Raw genomic sequence first — 17084 nt, 5'->3', positions numbered from 1 at the left:
TACTTTGGTGTGGAGGTATTTCCTTTAAATTACCCACCAACACCTCATAGTATGGGAAACTGCTTATAGGTAAACTAGTAAGATTTATATCACTTTCTTTAATAATTTTAAACCTCTAATACTTAGAAGGGATTTGAATTTAAAAAGTATTTCAGATTTAGCCTTATTTATATAGAGTAAGGTCTTTTAAAGAATTCAGCTCTATATATTATATTGATGCTAAAATATTTTTTAGATGGTCCGCTGATAGTGACATAATCTAAATATATATTTATGATTAAATTAAAAAGAGTTTTTAAAGAATTAATAAATATGTATTCCTAAACTAAAAATGAGAGAACCAAAAGAGTCACCTTGTATACTTTACCTGGAATAAATTATATGTATCCCAAATTTGAGAGGTTCTACATTTATATGTCTGTTAAATTTTACATTTATCAATCTTTGATAAAAAAACTTATTTAGATAGATAAAAAGTATTTTAAAAAATAGCCTCAAGGCTATGGCGTCTGATGGAGTATTTTCGATATGAGAGCTTAAAGAGGCTATTTCGCAATCCTCGTTAGTGTCAAAGCCCATATGATAAATCTGGAAAATTTTTGAAAGGTTTGATCCGCTCATAATTATCTTTGCTATTAGTCTCCTAAAATATGAACCTACTGCAATTAGCCAATCAGTATCAGGCTTCGATAGTGCAATTAATCTTACACCGAAATAGAAATTGATGAACTTGCCTAGATAAATCTTTGTTGATATGAATTTACACTAATGGTTAAACAAATATATAATATGTCATGCCAGGAATTTTATAAATATCTCAATAACGACGGTACACATTTAGTTCTATTATTTAAATCTCAAATAAAATATAATTAGGTTTAGCAATCCCGCCATAAAATTTATTATCAATTTTTAACTGTAAAGATGACCACATCTGCAGAATAATTTTGTGAATCTTTGTTAAGATTCTTCTGATTGCAACTGCACATTTACAGTGTAGTAGATTTCCTACATGTGAAATAATACCTAAATATACCCCTGCGCCCTGCCATTCATTATTGGAAAAAATTTTCAAAATGTTAGGACAGCTTTTATAATTTTTATTTAAGAGATATTTTTTTAAAGGTTTATAAAATTTTAAAATTCTATCGATGGCGGCTATTAGGAACATATCGCAACCAACATTGTGCTGACTCAATTCTGTAAATACACTCTGTTTTTACCAAATTCACCGAGGCATTATCAGATCAGAAATCTAACATGCAATTTATTGATAATCAATCTGCTAGCTATGTCTTTGGATTTTTCACTATTTGAGGGAAAAAATGCAATAGTTTTATTGAAACGACCTTAATTTTGTTGAAATAGCGGAGGATCAAGAGAAATATTTTAATATTTCCTTATTAGATGCATCTGTTAGAATTGCATATGTATGCCCATCTTTCAAAACGTCAAGAATTGACCTTCTGGATTTAGGTCCTAAAACATTGATGATAGCCTTGCTTATTTTTGTTCTACAACTATAGTTTTCATTTATTATGGGTAAAAGATTCTACCAACATTGTGATGATAAGTATCTCTGTGAATGTTGTACTACAAGATAAGTGATTACAATTGCCGCACCTGTAATTGCATCTGTATTATTCAATGACATTAATACTATAGACTGCCTATTAATATATTTGAAGTGGCAAAAATTGAAGTGGCTGGTGGCCATTTTGTGTTTGTATCTTTTACGAAAGAACCATATGATAATTTCATAAATTTCAGATATATTTTTATTATGTTTATATTTATAATGTATATATATATTCTAATTAAACACCAATTTATTATTTACCTTATATATTATAGTATATATGAATCAAATAAAGGTCACTCTGCTGAATATGAAGAAAAGAAAGTTAGATGTGATATCTGTTTGCATTCCCTAATTTAATTCCGCAAACGACAATAATTATACATTAATAAAAATTAAGAATTATGGTGGATTGATAATACCATCCCAAAGCGTGTCAAATTTATGCAAAATAACAGAGAGCTCATTCAGGGCCTTTGAAAAAGTAGATGAAATAAGCAAAAGACATGCTGTTAAAAAAATAGAATGTCTAATATTGTCAAAAATATTAGGCACAAATATCCTTAGTGACCTGCAAGATCATATGTTTGATCAAGAGGCAGGGTTAAGTCATTATCAAATTATAATAAGACTTATAATAAAAAGGTATATATAATATTTACTTGATTTTAATAAAAATTTATTTTCAGATACCTGCACATAAGAATGCATCATTTTGGTAATAAAGTAAATCAAAAATTACAATTAAATATCAGGCAAAAACTAAACAAGGTTGTACTTTTTCAAGGGCAATAAACCAAGTAATATAAAAATATGTTATTTAACTTAAATATTTATAGGTGAAGAACAAATTATCTGAAAATTTCTAATGACTTTATTAGTTATAATAAATTAATTTTATTAGACATAAATATAACATATATATATTATTTGTATTTATTATTGATTTATAAGATTAATATTTTCTTTTCGCGATATTAATTATAATAATACAATTATTTTATTTGATGTAAATATAACATAATATATATTATTTGTATTTTTCATGATATATATTTACATTATTGATTTTTATACTTTAATGAATTAAATTTAAATAAAGAAATATATTTAGAAATGGATAGTTTATATTTATAAAGGAATAACATAATTATAAGCAAAAATAAAACATAAAAGACATAAATTATAAAAATACAAAAGAAATCTAGAATTGATTTCTATAAAAAAAATATTCATGTATATTTGAATTAATCTGGCTTCTAAGAAATCTGCATGTTATAATTTATTATTCATTATTTTGTTACTTTTAGAAGATGCTTTGGAAAATTAAAAATTTATATTTGAATTAATCTGGCTTCTAAGAAACCTGCATGTTATAATTTATTATTCATTATTTTGTTACTTTTAGAAGATGCTTTGGAAAATTAAAAATTGATGGTATTGCTCCCACTCTTAATTGAACATGATTTGTAACAGATGAAATAAATGAATCTGGTGTAAAATGCTTTGAACATAATTTACTATATTTTGTTACATTGAAGTTCTCTCTCTTCACAGCATGGGTCCACTTTTGTAATAATATTTTATCTTTCATAGGAAATCTGCCATAAATAATTTTTACAATAGAACAATTAATTTGAGATATACTTATGAAAGGAAATTTTGCTTCCTCAGCAATATACTACCATTTTAAATCTTTTAGTAATTAAAAAATATTAAATTGAATTCTTATAAAAGATATTTATTATTAAATAATAAATTGCAAATGTTAATAAAGAGCAGAAATATTTCAAGTAAAATATTCAGTAGTGAACTTTATTTGATTCATATATACTATAATATATAAGGTAAATAATAAATTGGTGTTTAATTAGAATATATATATTATAAATATAAACATAATAAAAATATACCTGAAATTTATGAAATTATCATATGCTTCTTTCGTAAAAGATACAAACACAAAATGGCCACCAGTCACTTCAATTTTTGCCACTTCAAATTTGATTTTAGCATTACGATCGGCAGTCTATAGTATTAATGTCATTGGTATTATTTCTTATTTTTGGAGTCCTTCTCCTTTTTATGCATTTAAACGTGATACGTGATAAATAAGTGCCTATCCCTATAATGTTATATACACAAGAAGTCAGCATTGGGCGGGTTTTTGGACCAAAAGCCCGCCAAGCCCACCCATAGTTTTAAAAAATATATACCCGCCCACCCCGCCCATTTGTCTAAATTCCTTACCTGCCAGCCCGTCCGCCCATTAGTCTAAAAGTTTTTACCCACCCGCCCATTATTTATAAAAAAATTTTAACCCAAGCCCGCTTATAAAATTTAATTATGGTCATTCTTTTATTTTTTTAAGCATCTAATAAAAATATTTCAGCATTACACCTCTACAAAAAGTTTATAATTTAGGAAATTAATATAAGTATAAAAATAATCAATGTAAATTATGGAAAATTTATTTGATCAAATTGAATATTTATGAAAAAAAAAATAAATATAAAATAAATATTATATGTAATTATAATGCAAAAATAATAATGAATCGACATTTTATGGATTCTAACACGTTCTTCTTTGTTTTAAAAATCTTCCAGCAATGCTAATCCCGCGTTCGGAAGAAGCACTAGAAAAGTTTTATTATATTCCCATAAAAGGAAATTTTTAATAGACAAAAATGTTTATTTACTCTAAGAAAAAAGTTTTGTTGTTGTGTTTATTACATAATATAGTTAAGTAAATGTTCTTCACTTAAAAAAACGATTGGTACAATAAAAAAAGAAATATTGTTATAGATCATTTAAACAATTATTTTTTTTAGTTTGTTTTTGAACAAAAATTTTAAATTTCCTTAACCTGCCCGCCCATTGTTTAAATTTCTTAACCTGCCCGCCCAGCCCGCCCATAGTTTAAATTTTTTAACTCGCCTATCTACCTGCTCATTCTTAAAAATTTTTTTACTCGCCCATACGCCCGCTCACTTAGATGGCCGTGCGTGGGAGGGCGGGCCGAAACCCCGCTCAATGCAGACCTCATATACACACACGGTAGATTTCCAATCGGTCGTTTTGCGGGACATTCGCATAAAATATATTTTTAATTGTAAAATTAAATTTTTTTTTTATAAAATTTTATCTTGTTTACATTCTTTTAATTTAAAAAAGATCGTTGGTGTTTTTATAAATTTATTTTAATAAATCAAGATGTTATTTTATTTTGAAAAATAGTTACCGACTTTGTATTTATATAAACTAATTATAAAATATAATAGGCGGATAATTGAGTCAATTCAAAATCCCTGCCGAAAACCAAAGCCCGCGAAAAAAAATTTTTTAGCAATTTTTTTTCTACCGCAATTTTCATATTTCTCCCGCATAATCCAAATTTCTCCGGCAATTTGAAAATTTCGACCTGGCAACCATGACCCACCCGGGGTTCAGACCATAAAAAAAGTTTTATGAATATTTGGATTTGACATGTCTGCTATATAATTATAATAACAATAAATAATTTATTATTTAGAAATAAGTTGTTAAAATTTGGAAAATAAAATACATATAATATATGTTATTTTAAATTAAAAGTGCGAATTTTAGAAAAACTAATTTGAATAACATAATAAATCACAAGAGAATAAATTGTGATAATTTAAAAGATTATAAATTTATAGTATATAAGACATAGTCGTAGCCAGGGGGGTGGGCAAAGGAAAATCCCCCCCCTCCCTTCAGAAATTTATCACTTTTTGTGAATATCATTTTAAGCTAATAAAAAATATCCCCTAGTCCCCCCTCCACTCCTTCACCCCCAAAAATGTATGCATATATCTTGAACATTTATTTGAAAGAAAGAATTTAAAAGTTGATATTTGTTTATAAAACTATTCATCATAATTTATACACTTTTGGAAAAAAGCATTTATATATAAAAAAAGACCAAAAATGTTTTTTAAGAAATGGAAAATAAGCCAAAGATAAGTTTTAATACAAAAGGGAAATGTATTATAATTATTAATAATAGATCCATAAAATTACTAAATAATATAATATATCAAATATAATTTTTTATAAAGTGAGTAATTTTAATTTATTTATCTTAATAAAAGTAAAATATAATAATAAAACTATTGATATAATTAAATCATAAATTAAATTAAAAAAATTAAAGCACAATACAAACAGTGGAATATTATATGTCGTAGATTTACAGTATATCTAATTTTATCAATTATCATATGACAATCAAGTAATTTTTACCAATATAGCGAATTATATATTTTACAAAAAACTATAAAATATTGATAAGGACATCAGAAAATATCTTCGAAAGACATTGTGGAATGAACAATATAAAGATTAATTTTTAATATCATTTTTTATTTAAAATAAAAAGATGGCGTTAAATAAATAAATGCAAATTGTTGCTATATTTATTATCAAGAGCATTGATTAGTAAAATTTGTTAAAATATTAACTGTAATATATTCTCTAACTGTCAAATATGTCGCAAAAGTGGAATTTTACCTAGTATTTTGTAACTAATTCTATATAATAGAGGAATATCAACTATATGTCTACTTACTTTTATAAATAAATTTCTTATACTTGTTTTTGGAATAAATTATTACCATGCCTTTATATTAATGTATATACATATTAATTTATTATATTTTATATAAACTAATACAAATATATTTCATATTTGTTCCAGGATTATTTTTTTTTATTAAAATTAACCTCCTATCTTGTAAAAATATTTTATAACTATATATAGACCATATAGACTAAGGTAACCCGGCCGAAGGCCGGGCAAAAGCGGACTGAAGACTAGCCTAAAATGGGGTCAGGGGGCATAGCCCCAATTAATTTTTAATTCTCCCCCCTTAGGAAAATCCTGACTACGCCTATGATATAAGATATTAAGAATTCCTGAAAATGAAAAGATTTGTTTTGACTTTTAAAGAAAACGGTGTATGTATGATCAATTGCGGGAGAAACTTGGTAAAAATTTTAATTTTTCGGGGAATTATGACAATCTAGTTTGTGAAAAATGGTTTAATTACCCCCCGTCCCACCCTTAAATGGAACCAAGGTATACCCGTCGCTTGGAGTTATACATGTGTAAATCGTATCGCCAGATCTTTTTCTGTCAATTTCATCATGAAAGCTGAAAATATAAAAACAAATAAATATAGCCACCTTAATATTCCTTTGTTTGGTCTAGTCTCAGACACCTATGGATCATTTGGACCCTAAGCCGATAAATAATTAACAATAGAACAAAGGTTACTTTTGATCACAGGTGATCCAAAAGAAGGCTTCTACTTAAGACAAAAAATATAAATCGAAATTTGTCGATTCAACTATATAATTATACCAACAAAAATACGAACCGAATAGAATAATGGAATTATTCGTATTCGTTTAAATCGAATAATTCATATTCGTTTAAATCGAATAATTCATTATTCGTATTCGTTTAAACCAAATCATTCATTATTCGTTTAAACCAAACAATTCATTATTCGTATTACCATTCATTATTCGTATTCGTACGAATAATAAAATGATTATTTGATTCGATTCAATTCAAAAATTTTATCTAACCATAAATTAAAAAAGATAGAATATTAAATTTATTTTGTAAAATCTAACTATGGATAAAAGATAAAAAATTTTATTAGTAAGATAATGTAGAAGCATATATATATAGTATCATGTAGAAGACAAATATACCAACAACAAATTTTTAAACAAAAAGTTTTTGCAAAAAGTAAAATTTATGATTTCTCCATCATCAAACGAAGGAGAAATATCTGGTTCGCCCGTCATTCTTGACGAAATGGCTACTAGTTTATTATAATTGTATATGTGTTATAAATTGCATATAAAAATAAATACTTTCTTCGTCCATCATATAACAATTTTCGGAAATAAATTTTGTATTAAGAAGTTATTCGAATAAAAACAGCCGTTAACAACAATTTAGAGATATAAAATATTTCTTCATTATTCCACTAGGAAATTTTATTAAATAGGAATAATTGAGAATAATTCCTACTAATAATCTATATTATAATTTTCCGATGTCCTCACTACGTCATCGTGACGTCATGTCATCGCTACGTCATGTCATCATTACGTAATTTTTTTTATTTTTTTTATTTGTTGATTTTATTTATTTATTTTTACAAACAGATGAATGGAATTTCGAGAATTGATGGTGTACACATACCTAACATGGATTGAGAGATTTGAAAAATCGTCTTTGAATTGATAAAAACAATATTCCCTCAGCTTTGTAAATATGAATGAAACTTTTTATTTCACTTAATCCTTTCTTTATTTTTTAGATTACTTTATCAATTTTCATCTCATATTATCAATTACACATTAATGAAATCTCTACAAGATACTCAACTTGTATATTTGTTTTGAACATACTCACAACTTTTGTCAGTACTTACATTACAATTTTTTATACTCATATTTTTCTTTCATAACCAATAATTAAGAAGATAACCAAGTATATACAAATATTTAAATATTCTTATCCTAACCTATTTGTAATCTCCAATCCTTATAAATAACTCTTTCTTTATTTTTTTTCCCCTCCCTTAATGAATTTATTTATCACTAAATTTAATTATCTCATTATTTTCTTTCTATCTCTATTATCTATTAACCACTATTTCTCAAAAACTTATCAATTCCTTTAATTTAATTTTTATTATTTTTACAATATAATAATTTATACCTTCCCAGTGGCGTAGCTAGAAATTTTCCTTAGAGGGGGTCCATACATATAAAATCAGGGTGCATCAATAATATGTTATTATAATTTAGTATATTATTCTCAATGACTTTACAATAATACTATCCAGAATAATTACAATAGTAATATAATATCCTTCCACAAACATCAAAACCAGAAAAATATATCGATATAAAATCACTTTTAAGTCTTTTGAACGTATAATCTAAAAAAAAATTTTGCTCTGGGAGGGGTCCAAACCCGAAAACCACCCCCGTAGCTACGCCACTGTACCTTCCTTTCCCCCCCTTTTTTAATCTTATTTTTTAATTACCTTACAATTAATTAACCTTAATCTTAATAGTTATTTTTTAACTTTTAGAATATCATAATAGGCTTGATAAGTCCCCCAAAAATTTTTTTTGATGATAGTCCAACCTTATCAATTCCTTTAATTTAATTTTTATTATTTTTATAATATAATAATTTATACCTACTTTACCCCCCCCCCTTTTTTTAATCTTATTTTTTAATTACCTTACAATAAATTAACCTTAATCTTAATAACATTACATTCATCATGTTATTTTTTATTTAGTTTTTACGATTATTGATATTTTTATTTATAAAATTTAATTTAAATATGATTTAATAATAAGATAGGTTTCATGGATATAATTCGAAACCTCCCATTTCGTAATTACGAAAACCCCCAGTTAAAATCTCACAATTTTTTCGAATATTTTCTAATATATTTTTAAAAACTTCATAATAATGATTTCATAATTTAAAATGTTTAAAAGAATATACTTTGGTGTGGAGGTATTTCCTTTAAATTACCCACCAACACCTCATAGTATGGGAAACTGCTTATAGGTAAACTAGTAAGATTTATATCACTTTCTTTAATAATTTTAAACCTCTAATACTTAGAAGGGATTTGAATTTAAAAAGTATTTCAGATTTAGCCTTATTTATATAGAGTAAGGTCTTTTAAAGAATTCAGCTCTATATATTATATTGATGCTAAAATATTTTTTAGATGGTCCGCTGATAGTGACATAATCTAAATATATATTTATGATTAAATTAAAAAGAGTTTTTAAAGAATTAATAAATATGTATTCCTAAACTAAAAATGAGAGAACCAAAAGAGTCACCTTGTATACTTTACCTGGAATAAATTATATGTATCCCAAATTTGAGAGGTTCTACATTTATATGTCTGTTAAATTTTACATTTATCAATCTTTGATAAAAAAACTTATTTAGATAGATAAAAAGTATTTTAAAAAATAGCCTCAAGGCTATGGCGTCTGATGGAGTATTTTCGATATGAGAGCTTAAAGAGGCTATTTCGCAATCCTCGTTAGTGTCAAAGCCCATATGATAAATCTGGAAAATTTTTGAAAGGTTTGATCCGCTCATAATTATCTTTGCTATTAGTCTCCTAAAATATGAACCTACTGCAATTAGCCAATCAGTATCAGGCTTCGATAGTGCAATTAATCTTACACCGAAATAGAAATTGATGAACTTGCCTAGATAAATCTTTGTTGATATGAATTTACACTAATGGTTAAACAAATATATAATATGTCATGCCAGGAATTTTATAAATATCTCAATAACGACGGTACACATTTAGTTCTATTATTTAAATCTCAAATAAAATATAATTAGGTTTAGCAATCCCGCCATAAAATTTATTATCAATTTTTAACTGTAAAGATGACCACATCTGCAGAATAATTTTGTGAATCTTTGTTAAGATTCTTCTGATTGCAACTGCACATTTACAGTGTAGTAGATTTCCTACATGTGAAATAATACCTAAATATACCCCTGCGCCCTGCCATTCATTATTGGAAAAAATTTTCAAAATGTTAGGACAGCTTTTATAATTTTTATTTAAGAGATATTTTTTTAAAGGTTTATAAAATTTTAAAATTCTATCGATGGCGGCTATTAGGAACATATCGCAACCAACATTGTGCTGACTCAATTCTGTAAATACACTCTGTTTTTACCAAATTCACCGAGGCATTATCAGATCAGAAATCTAACATGCAATTTATTGATAATCAATCTGCTAGCTATGTCTTTGGATTTTTCACTATTTGAGGGAAAAAATGCAATAGTTTTATTGAAACGACCTTAATTTTGTTGAAATAGCGGAGGATCAAGAGAAATATTTTAATATTTCCTTATTAGATGCATCTGTTAGAATTGCATATGTATGCCCATCTTTCAAAACGTCAAGAATTGACCTTCTGGATTTAGGTCCTAAAACATTGATGATAGCCTTGCTTATTTTTGTTCTACAACTATAGTTTTCATTTATTATGGGTAAAAGATTCTACCAACATTGTGATGATAAGTATCTCTGTGAATGTTGTACTACAAGATAAGTGATTACAATTGCCGCACCTGTAATTGCATCTGTATTATTCAATGACATTAATACTATAGACTGCCTATTAATATATTTGAAGTGGCAAAAATTGAAGTGGCTGGTGGCCATTTTGTGTTTGTATCTTTTACGAAAGAACCATATGATAATTTCATAAATTTCAGATATATTTTTATTATGTTTATATTTATAATGTATATATATATTCTAATTAAACACCAATTTATTATTTACCTTATATATTATAGTATATATGAATCAAATAAAGGTCACTCTGCTGAATATGAAGAAAAGAAAGTTAGATGTGATATCTGTTTGCATTCCCTAATTTAATTCCGCAAACGACAATAATTATACATTAATAAAAATTAAGAATTATGGTGGATTGATAATACCATCCCAAAGCGTGTCAAATTTATGCAAAATAACAGAGAGCTCATTCAGGGCCTTTGAAAAAGTAGATGAAATAAGCAAAAGACATGCTGTTAAAAAAATAGAATGTCTAATATTGTCAAAAATATTAGGCACAAATATCCTTAGTGACCTGCAAGATCATATGTTTGATCAAGAGGCAGGGTTAAGTCATTATCAAATTATAATAAGACTTATAATAAAAAGGTATATATAATATTTACTTGATTTTAATAAAAATTTATTTTCAGATACCTGCACATAAGAATGCATCATTTTGGTAATAAAGTAAATCAAAAATTACAATTAAATATCAGGCAAAAACTAAACAAGGTTGTACTTTTTCAAGGGCAATAAACCAAGTAATATAAAAATATGTTATTTAACTTAAATATTTATAGGTGAAGAACAAATTATCTGAAAATTTCTAATGACTTTATTAGTTATAATAAATTAATTTTATTAGACATAAATATAACATATATATATTATTTGTATTTATTATTGATTTATAAGATTAATATTTTCTTTTCGCGATATTAATTATAATAATACAATTATTTTATTTGATGTAAATATAACATAATATATATTATTTGTATTTTTCATGATATATATTTACATTATTGATTTTTATACTTTAATGAATTAAATTTAAATAAAGAAATATATTTAGAAATGGATAGTTTATATTTATAAAGGAATAACATAATTATAAGCAAAAATAAAACATAAAAGACATAAATTATAAAAATACAAAAGAAATCTAGAATTGATTTCTATAAAAAAAATATTCATGTATATTTGAATTAATCTGGCTTCTAAGAAATCTGCATGTTATAATTTATTATTCATTATTTTGTTACTTTTAGAAGATGCTTTGGAAAATTAAAAATTTATATTTGAATTAATCTGGCTTCTAAGAAACCTGCATGTTATAATTTATTATTCATTATTTTGTTACTTTTAGAAGATGCTTTGGAAAATTAAAAATTGATGGTATTGCTCCCACTCTTAATTGAACATGATTTGTAACAGATGAAATAAATGAATCTGGTGTAAAATGCTTTGAACATAATTTACTATATTTTGTTACATTGAAGTTCTCTCTCTTCACAGCATGGGTCCACTTTTGTAATAATATTTTATCTTTCATAGGAAATCTGCCATAAATAATTTTTACAATAGAACAATTAATTTGAGATATACTTATGAAAGGAAATTTTGCTTCCTCAGCAATATACTACCATTTTAAATCTTTTAGTAATTAAAAAATATTAAATTGAATTCTTATAAAAGATATTTATTATTAAATAATAAATTGCAAATGTTAATAAAGAGCAGAAATATTTCAAGTAAAATATTCAGTAGTGAACTTTATTTGATTCATATATACTATAATATATAAGGTAAATAATAAATTGGTGTTTAATTAGAATATATATATTATAAATATAAACATAATAAAAATATACCTGAAATTTATGAAATTATCATATGCTTCTTTCGTAAAAGATACAAACACAAAATGGCCACCAGTCACTTCAATTTTTGCCACTTCAAATTTGATTTTAGCATTACGATCGGCAGTCTATAGTATTAATGTCATTGGTATTATTTCTTATTTTTGGAGTCCTTCTCCTTTTTATGCATTTAAACGTGATACGTGATAAATAAGTGCCTATCCCTATAATGTTATATACACAAGAAGTCAGCATTGGGCGGGTTTTTGGACCAAAAGCCCGCCAAGCCCACCCATAGTTTTAAAAAATATATACCCGCCCACCCCGCCCATTTGTCTAAATTCCTTACCAGCCAGCCCGTCCGCCCATTAGTCTAAAAGTTTTTACCCACCCGCCCATTATTTATAAAAAAATTTTAACCCAAGCCCGCTTATAAAATTTAATTATGGTCATTCTTTTATTTTTTTAAGCATCTAATAAAAATATTTCAGCATTACACCTCTACAAAAAGTTTATAATTTAGGAAATTAATATAAGTATAAAAATAATCAATGTAAATTATGGAAAATTTATTTGATCAAATTGAATATTTATGAAAAAAAAAATAAATATAAAATAAATATTATATGTAATTATAATGCAAAAATAATAATGAATCGACATTTTATGGATTCTAACACGTTCTTCTTTGTTTTAAAAATCTTCCAGCAATGCTAATCCCGCGTTCGGAAGAAGCACTAGAAAAGTTTTATTATATTCCCATAAAAGGAAATTTTTAATAGACAAAAATGTTTATTTACTCTAAGAAAAAAGTTTTGTTGTTGTGTTTATTACATAATATAGTTAAGTAAATGTTCTTCACTTAAAAAAACGATTGGTACAATAAAAAAAGAAATATTGTTATAGATCATTTAAACAATTATTTTTTTTAGTTTGTTTTTGAACAAAAATTTTAAATTTCCTTAACCTGCCCGCCCATTGTTTAAATTTCTTAACCTGCCCGCCCAGCCCGCCCATAGTTTAAATTTTTTAACTCGCCTATCTACCTGCTCATTCTTAAAAATTTTTTTACTCGCCCATACGCCCGCTCACTTAGATGGCCGTGCGTGGGAGGGCGGGCCGAAACCCCGCTCAATGCAGACCTCATATACACACACGGTAGATTTCCAATCGGTCGTTTTGCGGGACATTCGCATAAAATATATTTTTAATTGTAAAATTAAATTTTTTTTTTATAAAATTTTATCTTGTTTACATTCTTTTAATTTAAAAAAGATCGTTGGTGTTTTTATAAATTTATTTTAATAAATCAAGATGTTATTTTATTTTGAAAAATAGTTACCGACTTTGTATTTATATAAACTAATTATAAAATATAATAGGCGGATAATTGAGTCAATTCAAAATCCCTGCCGAAAACCAAAGCCCGCGAAAAAAAATTTTTTAGCAATTTTTTTTCTACCGCAATTTTCATATTTCTCCCGCATAATCCAAATTTCTCCGGCAATTTGAAAATTTCGACCTGGCAACCATGACCCACCCGGGGTTCAGACCATAAAAAAAGTTTTATGAATATTTGGATTTGACATGTCTGCTATATAATTATAATAACAATAAATAATTTATTATTTAGAAATAAGTTGTTAAAATTTGGAAAATAAAATACATATAATATATGTTATTTTAAATTAAAAGTGCGAATTTTAGAAAAACTAATTTGAATAACATAATAAATCACAAGAGAATAAATTGTGATAATTTAAAAGATTATAAATTTATAGTATATAAGACATAGTCGTAGCCAGGGGGGTGGGCAAAGGAAAATCCCCCCCTCCCTTCAGAAATTTATCACTTTTTGTGAATATCATTTTAAGCTAATAAAAAATATCCCCTAGTCCCCCCTCCACTCCTTCACCCCCAAAAATGTATGCATATATCTTGAACATTTATTTGAAAGAAAGAATTTAAAAGTTGATATTTGTTTATAAAACTATTCATCATAATTTATACACTTTTGGAAAAAAGCATTTATATATAAAAAAAGACCAAAAATGTTTTTTAAGAAATGGAAAATAAGCCAAAGATAAGTTTTAATACAAAAGGGAAATGTATTATAATTATTAATAATAGATCCATAAAATTACTAAATAATATAATATATCAAATATAATTTTTTATAAAGTGAGTAATTTTAATTTATTTATCTTAATAAAAGTAAAATATAATAATAAAACTATTGATATAATTAAATCATAAATTAAATTAAAAAAATTAAAGCACAATACAAACAGTGGAATATTATATGTCGTAGATTTACAGTATATCTAATTTTATCAATTATCATATGACAATCAAGTAATTTTTACCAATATAGCGAATTATATATTTTACAAAAAACTATAAAATATTGATAAGGACATCAGAAAATATCTTCGAAAGACATTGTGGAATGAACAATATAAAGATTAATTTTTAATATCATTTTTTATTTAAAATAAAAAGATGGCGTTAAATAAATAAATGCAAATTGTTGCTATATTTATTATCAAGAGCATTGATTAGTAAAATTTGTTAAAATATTAACTGTAATATATTCTCTAACTGTCAAATATGTCGCAAAAGTGGAATTTTACCTAGTATTTTGTAACTAATTCTATATAATAGAGGAATATCAACTATATGTCTACTTACTTTTATAAATAAATTTCTTATACTTGTTTTTGGAATAAATTATTACCATGCCTTTATATTAATGTATATACATATTAATTTATTATATTTTATATAAACTAATACAAATATATTTCATATTTGTTCCAGGATTATTTTTTTTTATTAAAATTAACCTCCTATCTTGTAAAAATATTTTATAACTATATATAGACCATATAGACTAAGGTAACCCGGCCGAAGGCCGGGCAAAAGCGGACTGAAGACTAGCCTAAAATGGGGTCAGGGGGCATAGCCCCAATTAATTTTTAATTCTCCCCCCTTAGGAAAATCCTGACTACGCCTATGATATAAGATATTAAGAATTCCTGAAAATGAAAAGATTTGTTTTGACTTTTAAAGAAAACGGTGTATGTATGATCAATTGCGGGAGAAACTTGGTAAAAATTTTAATTTTTCGGGGAATTATGACAATCTAGTTTGTGAAAAATGGTTTAATTACCCCCCGTCCCACCCTTAAATGGAACCAAGGTATACCCGTCGCTTGGAGTTATACATGTGTAAATCGTATCGCCAGATCTTTTTCTGTCAATTTCATCATGAAAGCTGAAAATATAAAAACAAATAAATATAGCCACCTTAATATTCCTTTGTTTGGTCTAGTCTCAGACACCTATGGATCATTTGGACCCTAAGCCGATAAATAATTAACAATAGAACAAAGGTTACTTTTGATCACAGGTGATCCAAAAGAAGGCTTCTACTTAAGACAAAAAATATAAATCGAAATTTGTCGATTCAACTATATAATTATACCAACAAAAATACGAACCGAATAGAATAATGGAATTATTCGTATTCGTTTAAATCGAATAATTCATATTCGTTTAAATCGAATAATTCATTATTCGTATTCGTTTAAACCAAATCATTCATTATTCGTTTAAACCAAACAATTCATTATTCGTATTCGTTTAAACCATTCATTATTCGTATTCGTACGAATAATAAAATGATTATTTGATTCGATTCAATTCAAAAATTTTATCTAACCATAAATTAAAAAAGATAGAATATTAAATTTATTTTGTAAAATCTAACTATGGATAAAAGATAAAAAATTTTATTAGTAAGATAATGTAGAAGCATATATATATAGTATCATGTAGAAGACAAATATACCAACAACAAATTTTTAAACAAAAAGTTTTTGCAAAAAGTAAAATTTATGATTTCTCCATCATCAAACGAAGGAGAAATATCTGGTTCGCCCGTCATTCTTGACGAAATGGCTACTAGTTTATTATAATTGTATATGTGTTATAAATTGCATATAAAAATAAATACTTTCTTCGTCCATCATATAACAATTTTCGGAAATAAATTTTGTATTAAGAAGTTATTCGAATAAAAACAGCCGTTAACAACAATTTAGAGATATAAAATATTTCTTCATTATTCCACTAGGAAATTTTATTAAATAGGAATAATTGAGAATAATTCCTACTAATAATCTATATTATAATTTTCCGATGTCCTCACTACGTCATCGTGACGTCATGTCATCGCTACGTCATGTCATCATTACGTAATTTTTTTTATTTTTTTTATTTGTTGATTTTATTTATTTATTTTTACAAACAGATGAATGGAATTTCGAGAATTGATGGTGTACACATACCTAACATGGATTGAGAGATTTGAAAAATCGTCTTTGAATTGATAAAAACAATATTCCCTCAGCTTTGTAAATATGAATGAAACTTTTTATTTCACTTAATCC

At 25.9% G+C, this 17084-nt stretch overlaps 4 long non-coding RNA genes across 4 annotated transcripts; 2 read left to right on the top strand and 2 right to left on the bottom strand.

The window, feature by feature from the left end:
* The first annotated feature begins 1835 nt into the window (after positions 1-1835).
* Positions 1836-2554, top strand: LOC135928913 (uncharacterized). The gene is made up of 3 exons (XR_010572408.1): positions 1836-2224; positions 2269-2379; positions 2419-2554. It is a non-coding gene; the product is annotated as an uncharacterized LOC135928913 (long non-coding RNA).
* A 280-nt stretch (positions 2555-2834) lies between these two features.
* On the bottom strand, positions 2835-3586 carry LOC135928934 (uncharacterized). Its single transcript, XR_010572416.1, has 3 exons — positions 3493-3586; positions 2982-3180; positions 2835-2936 (listed from the first exon to the last, which is right to left on the bottom strand). It is a non-coding gene; the product is annotated as an uncharacterized LOC135928934 (long non-coding RNA).
* Positions 3587-10986: 7400 nt separating this feature from the next.
* LOC135928914 (uncharacterized) lies at positions 10987-11705 on the top strand. The gene is made up of 3 exons (XR_010572409.1): positions 10987-11375; positions 11420-11530; positions 11570-11705. It is a non-coding gene; the product is annotated as an uncharacterized LOC135928914 (long non-coding RNA).
* A 280-nt stretch (positions 11706-11985) lies between these two features.
* LOC135928918 (uncharacterized) lies at positions 11986-12737 on the bottom strand. The gene is made up of 3 exons (XR_010572411.1): positions 12644-12737; positions 12133-12331; positions 11986-12087 (listed from the first exon to the last, which is right to left on the bottom strand). It is a non-coding gene; the product is annotated as an uncharacterized LOC135928918 (long non-coding RNA).
* Between the last annotated feature and the right edge of the window lie 4347 nt (positions 12738-17084).

This window comes from Gordionus sp. m RMFG-2023, chromosome 4, assembly GCF_954871325.1.
Source record: "Gordionus sp. m RMFG-2023 chromosome 4, tfGorSpeb1-WG-v2, whole genome shotgun sequence".
In the NCBI taxonomy this organism is placed as follows: domain Eukaryota; kingdom Metazoa; phylum Nematomorpha; class Gordioida; order Chordodea; family Parachordodidae; genus Gordionus; species Gordionus sp. m RMFG-2023.
Note: the sequence above shows the minus strand (reverse complement) of the source record. Positions and strands in the feature narration are given on the sequence as shown.